The sequence below is a fragment of the Triticum dicoccoides genome, chromosome 6A, assembly GCF_002162155.2.
Source record: "Triticum dicoccoides isolate Atlit2015 ecotype Zavitan chromosome 6A, WEW_v2.0, whole genome shotgun sequence".
In the NCBI taxonomy this organism is placed as follows: domain Eukaryota; kingdom Viridiplantae; phylum Streptophyta; class Magnoliopsida; order Poales; family Poaceae; genus Triticum; species Triticum dicoccoides.
In genome coordinates this window covers 400631629-400638745 of record NC_041390.1, presented here as the reverse complement: position 1 = coordinate 400638745, position 7117 = coordinate 400631629, and positions in this window count along the sequence as shown.

Below are 7117 nucleotides of genomic sequence, written 5' to 3'. Positions count from 1 at the left end.
TGGGAATCGTTTCAGTTATCCCTTGCATATCATAGTTCGTCACGAAGTTCTACTAACTTGGTGATGGTGACTAGAGAATTCTGTCAATCACTATCTTATCTGGAAGATTAACTCCCACTTGATTCAAGCGATTGTAGTACTCAGACAATCTGGGCACATGCTCACTAGTTGAGCGATTCTCCTCCATCTTTTAGCTATGGAACTTGTTGGAGACTTCATATCTCTCAACTTGGGTATTTGCTTGAAATATTAACTTCAACTCCTGGAACATCTCATATGCTCCATGACGTTCAAAACGTCTTTGAAGTCCCGATTCTAAGCCATTAAGCATGGTGCACTAAACTATCAAGTAGTCATCATATTGAGCTAGCCAAACGTTCATAACGTCTGCATCTGCTCCTGCAATAGGCCCGTCACCTAGCGGTGCATCAAGGACATAATTCTTCTGTGCAGCAATGAGGATAAACCTCAGATCACGAATCCAATCCGCATCATTGCTACTAACATCTTTTAACACAATTTTCTCTAGGAACATATCAAAATAAACACAGGGACGCAACAACGTGAGCTATTGATCTACAACATAATTTGCAAAATACTACCAGGACTAAGTTCATGATAAATTTAAGTTCAATTAATCATATTACTTAAGAACTCCCACTTAGATAGACATCCCTCTAATCCTCTAAGTGATTACGTGATCCAAATCAACTAAACCATGTCCGATCATCACGTGAGATGGAGTACTTTCATTGGTGAACATCACTATGTTGATCATATCTACTATATGATTCACGCTCGACCTTTCGGTCTCCGTGTTCCGAGGCCATATCTGTATATGCTTGGCTCGTCAAGTATAACCTGAGTATTCCGCGTGTGCAACTGTTTTGCACCCGTTGTATTTGAACGTAGAGCCTATCACACCCGATCATCACGTGGTGTCTCAGCACGAAGAACTTTCGCAACGGTGCATACTCAGGGAGAACACTTCTTGATAATTAGTGAGAGATCATCTTATAGTGCTACCGTCAATCTAAGCAAGATAAGATGCATAAAAGATCAACATCACATGCAATCAATATAAGTGATATGATATGGCCATCATCATCTTGTGCTTGTGTTCTCCATCTTCGAAGCACCGTCGTGATCACCATCGTCATCAGCGTGACACCTTGATCTCCATCGTAGCATCATTGTCGTCTCGCCAATCTTATGCTTCCACGACTATCGCTACCGCTTAGTGATAAAGTAAAGCATTACTGCGCGATTGCATGGCATACAATAAAGCGACAACCATATGGCTCCTGCCAGTTGCCGATAACTCGTTACAAAACATGATCATCTCATACAATAAAATTTAGCATCATGTCTTGACCATATCACATCACAACATGCCCTGCAAAAACAAGTTAGACGTCCTCTACTTTGTTGTTGCAAGTTTTACTTGGCTGCTACGGGCTTAAGCAAGAACCAATCTTACCTACGCATCAAAACCACAATGATAGTTTGTCAAGTTGGTGTTGTTTTAACCTTCGCAAGGACCGGGCGTAGCCACACTCGGTTCAACTAAAGTTGGAGAAACCATCACCCGCTAGCCACCTTTGTGCAAAGCACATCGGGAGAACCGGTCTCGCGTAAGCGTACGCGTAATGTCGGTCCAGGCCGCTTCGTCCAACAATACCGCCGAACCAAAGTATGACATGCTGGTAAGCAGTATGACTTATATCACCCACAACTCACTTGTCTTCTACTCGTGCATATAACATCAACACATAAAACCTAGGCTCGGATGCCACTGTTGGGAAACGTAGTAATTTCAAAAAAATTCCTACGCACACGCAAGATCATGGTGATGCATAGCAACGAGAGGGGGAGAGTGTGATCTACGTACCCTTGTAGATCGACAACGGAAGCGTTAACTTGGATGATGTAGTCGTACGTCTCCACGGCCCGACCGATCAAGCACCGAAACTACGGCACCTCCGAGTTCTAGCACACGTTCAGCTCGATGACGATCCCCGGACTCAGATCCAGCAAAGTGTCGGGGAAGAGTTCCGTCAGCACGACGGCGTGGTGACGATCTTGATGTTCTACTGTCGCAGGGCTTCGCCTAAGCACCGCTACAATATTATCGAGGACTATGGTGGAAGGGGGCACCGCACACGGCTAAGAATATGATCACGTGGATCAACTTGTGTGTCTAGGGGTGCCCCTTGCCTCCGTATATAAAGGATCCAAGGGGGGGTGCGGCCGGCCCTAGTAGGAGGCGCGCAGGAGGAGTCCTACTCCTACCGGGAGTAGGACTCCCCTCCCTTTCCTTGTCCAAGTAGGAGAGGGGGAAGGAGAGAAGGAAAAAGGGGGGCGCCGCCCCTCCCTCCTTGTCCAATTCGGACTAGGGGGAGAGGGGGCGCACGGCCTGCCCTGGAAGCCCCTCCTCTTCTCCACTTTAGGCCCATGAGGCCCATTAACCCCCCGGGGGGTTCCGGTAACCCCCCGGTGCTCCGGTTTTACCCGAAACTTCCCCAGAACACTTCCGGTGTCTGAATATAGCCGTCCAATATATCAATCTTTATGTATCGACCATTTCGAGACTCCTCGTTATGTTCGTGATCACATCTGGGACTCTGAGCTAACTTCGGTACATCAAAACTCATAAACTCATAATATAACTATCATCGAAACCTTAAGCGTGCGGACCCTACGGGTTCGAGAACAATGTAGACATGACCGAGACACGTCTCCGGTCAATAACCAATAGCGGAACCTGGATGCTCATATTGGCTCCTACATATTCTACGAAGATCTTTTATCGGTCAGACCGCATAACAACATACGTTGTTCCTTTTGTCATCGGTATGTTACTTGCCCGAGATTCGATCGTCGGTATCCCATACCTAGTTCAATCTCATTACCGGCAAGTCTCTTTACTCGTTCCGTAATACATCATCTCACAACTAACTCATTAGTTGCAATGCTTGCAAGGCTTATGTGATGTGTATTACCGAGAGGGCCAGAGATACCTCTCCGACAATCAGAGTGACAAATCCTAATCTCGAAATACGCCAACCCAACATGTACCTTTGAAAAGGCATCCTTAGGAGAAGGGTCGAACGGAGTTGTTGGAACACCAACAACGAAAAGAATACGCTTGATATGGTCTTATGGAATACATCTCAAATTATGAGGTGACAACCTGCCACTCACGGGAAAAAAAATGGATTGGTATGAAGAAGGAGACGAGAAAATATTTCACCGGGAGGATAAAGAAGAACTTGGGTCCTTTATAAGCACCATAGATAGCAACAATCCTTAGGGAAGGACTTAGGTGAAATATAACCCAAGATAAATCCAATGAAGAAATTGATGGATTTAAAATATCTCATTCTTGATAACTTGTGAATCATGAAATACGATAGAAAATTATCAAGAATGACATAACACCACCTCAAATGATACGGTAGAGAGAATTGCACTCCGGATTTGAAGATGAAGAATGCTTGAGCTCCTTAGAAAAGAATCTCAATGAACACTTGGAGAAGGGATATAAATCCTTGATGAACCATCATGTAGAACCTCCATGAAGAACTCCGGTAAACAAAGGAATGAAAAGAAAGAGAAATTGAAAACACAAGGTGAATCCTTGCAATGACTTAGATGGATCTTCGTGATAATTAGAGCTTGGAACTCCGGGAAAGAAAAGATGAAACAAATAAAACTGAGAATTTGATAAGCCTCTAGAATAAGGAATTAATATCTTGGATGAAACAATAATAAGAATTACATTATGCTTATCCTTCATCAATTAAATTGATGACAATGAACGGATTTGACATATTACTTATTCTCGTAGAAAAGATTAAGAGATATATAACATAAACTTGGGACGGTCTTCAACGAACCCCCGGTATGAATTGAAACAACGAAAGAATTAATATGATAACCATGGAAGTGAATCTTGAATGAACCACCGTAAGAATTGGAAATGAACGAAGTAAAGATAAAGAAACACCGGGAGGAATTACGAAAAGAATGAAGATGCTTGAGACAATCTAGATACATGAGAACGAAGGGATCATGACTGATTAGAGATCACTTGAATGATGCACCATTAAGATTGGATAATGATAACTGAATTCTGAGAATGAATAAACCTGAAATGATGTACTCCGGAAAAAACAAACTGAGAAGACTCTTGAATTGCTCCGGATAGGTGAAAAGAATTCCCACAATCGAAAATAATTATGAGAGGATGGCAACAAGCTAGAATCACGAATCTTGAAGAGAATGGAGCAAGATTAAAAATAAAATCTTCTTCGGTCTTCAAAATCCAAGAATGGCGACGAGAAACACCACCATGAATTATTTAGACACTTTGGAATGAAGAATTTAAAGGTTGAGCCAACGATGAAAAGAATTTGAAAGATCTTGACGAAACCATCTGACTGATGATAATTCATTCTTACATCTACTTTAAAAAGAATTTAGGATAGCTCTGGGAAAATTAGAAGAGTCAGGTAAGATTCTGGGAAAAGACCTGTGGGTTAGAGCCCACTCGAAAGAAACACCGTTGAAAAGGTCGCTTGGAAGATAGATTGCACCAGTTGAATTAAAAGGCTTGAATGAGAGAACATCCTCGAAAGATCTTGAACGAATGCAGAGTGGAAACACGAATCTCCGAGATATCTTGAGCACTCCGGAACAATAAATAGTGAGAAGTGGAATGATGATGAGGTGCACCGGCATGAGAAGGTATTGAAACGAGGAAATGATGTGATCACCATCGAAAGATTGCATTGAACGCACTGGGGAAGATAAAAGAACAAATAATTATAAACTTGAGGCTCCGTTAGTATCTTCATGAGAAAAACCGGGTAAGAACATGAAGGAGAAGAATGGAGAGGCTTCGCATGAATAAAAGGATACTTGATTAAGAAATCTGAATCGTTGAAGAAAAAGGGTGGGTGGGTGGGAAAACAAAGACAACTTGGAACGGATGAAACAAACACCGTTGAGAAGAACTGATACCAGATCTTGCGGATGTTGAAAATGGACGGATCCGCTTGAAGAGAAGCACACCGGTTGAAAAGGATTGGCAAGACAATCTCGATGATCGAGAAGGATTGGTATTCACATCGGAGTATGAGAACGCCATTTAGGAAAGGTATGGAATCAACACTTGACATTGAAGCAACTCGAATACCACAACTCAAAAAAAAACAAAGGATTGGCTTGCAGAATAAGCCGGAACAAACATATGACAGAGATTTCGTCCGAAGTTTTCGTGGTGGGGCCTACACGGGCTCGATCGTACAACACCATCATGTACAAGGCAGTGCACATGACATACGAAGCGTCCCCGAGTCAGCATAGCCAAGGACTCTTTAAGACACAACGAGACCACTGTAAAACCAACCGTGGATAGGCGGACCACTAGACGTCAAACCCCAATTTCATATCATACATCTGTCGGAAAGATATCCTAAGAGCTACTTGAATTCCCACTTATAAACTCCCGAAATTTTCCGGTTATGCAATCAGGTGTTGGGGATACAGGGGAAGCATAATATCTCACCCAATTCTAGCAAATCCTACATCCAGCTGTATCCATCCTTCAACACATAACTAAGAAACCTTCGGAAATCATCTACCTCAACCTTCGAAAAGCAGCCGTTATACAAGTTATGGCAATACTACCGAACTCCCGCCCTAGTACTGGGTGGCGTCGAGGTTATCTCACCAACAACTGCATAAAAGAGATTTCCGATTTCGGCAAAACTAAACTCAGGTATTCCAGAATTGCAACGATAAAATTGTGACGACAACACCTGGGAGCTCAACTCCCCAGCACTGCCACAACCCCTAAATGACAGGAGGCACCAAGAACAATGTTCTCGTCACAAAACCATCGGAACGATTCCAAGATATCCGCGTGATCCTAAAAATTTTTTGGTGAAAATTTGAGAAGAGAAGAGTCAAAACCCTACATCAGGATGCCTTACCAGAGCGATGAAGGGACTGAGAAGTAAAAAGAAGTCCTAACTCTCCGATATATATAATTCCTAAATGACTCAAAACATTTTTCTAGACTCAACAACGCCAGCTATTCGATCAAGCAGGGGGCTCCTAAGGTCGGGGAAGGCTCTGATTACCAACTTGTAACGCCCTCGATGCAGCTATATCTCCCACGTGTCGAAGCACGACTTAGAGGCATAACCGCATTGAAAGCAATGTCGCAAGTCAGGTAATCTTCACACAACCCATGTAATACATAAGGGAAAAGATACATAGTTGGCTTACAATCGCCACTTCACACAATTACATGAATAAAGCATTACATCATCCAAATACAATCAAGGTCCGACTACGGAATGTAACATCCCAAATTTTCAATTTGGAATGTTATACATTAGATCATCATGCATGTCATATTTTTCTTGCATTTTGCCCGATCCTAGAAATTTCACGCAACTCAAGGACCCTCGGAGAGAGTTGGAGATTTCGTTATTTTCATATTTGAGTTTTCTCAAAATTTTGAAAAGAGGATCATTTGATTTATTTTATTTCATCTTCAATTATTTTTAGAATATCACAATAAGAGAGAGGGAATAATATGACTTTCCCAAATTTAGGAAAAATGAAGATTTAATGAATAAATCAAATTTTGGTTTTGCCGGAGTTTGTTTGCTTTTTATTTGGATAGGGAAAAATGCGCGTTTTCAAAAATTGCATTTTAGGTCCGTAGTAAAGTTCATTTTGTTCGGCTCCTTTTTAGGAGTCGGGGAAAATTTACTTTAGAATTTTTGGAGTTCGTTTAGATTTTCTTTTCTTTGTTTTTCTGCGCACGTAACCGATTTAAAAAAAAAGAGCCAGGCCAGCCGGGCCAAAGGCCCAGCCAGCCGGCCGCCTCCCCAGCCGCGCGCGCGCCAGTTGCCAGGCGCGCAGGCAGCCGCCGCCTCGCCTCTAGGCCGAGTCCTAGAAGGACTCTAGGCCGTAGCCCCCCCTCTTTCCTTTGTTTCGTTTTCCTTTTCCTACTCTATTTCTTGTCCCCTACCCCAAGAAACCCCCTCCCCTCACCTATATAAATACCCCCACACCCCCCCTCCAAACATCAAATCAA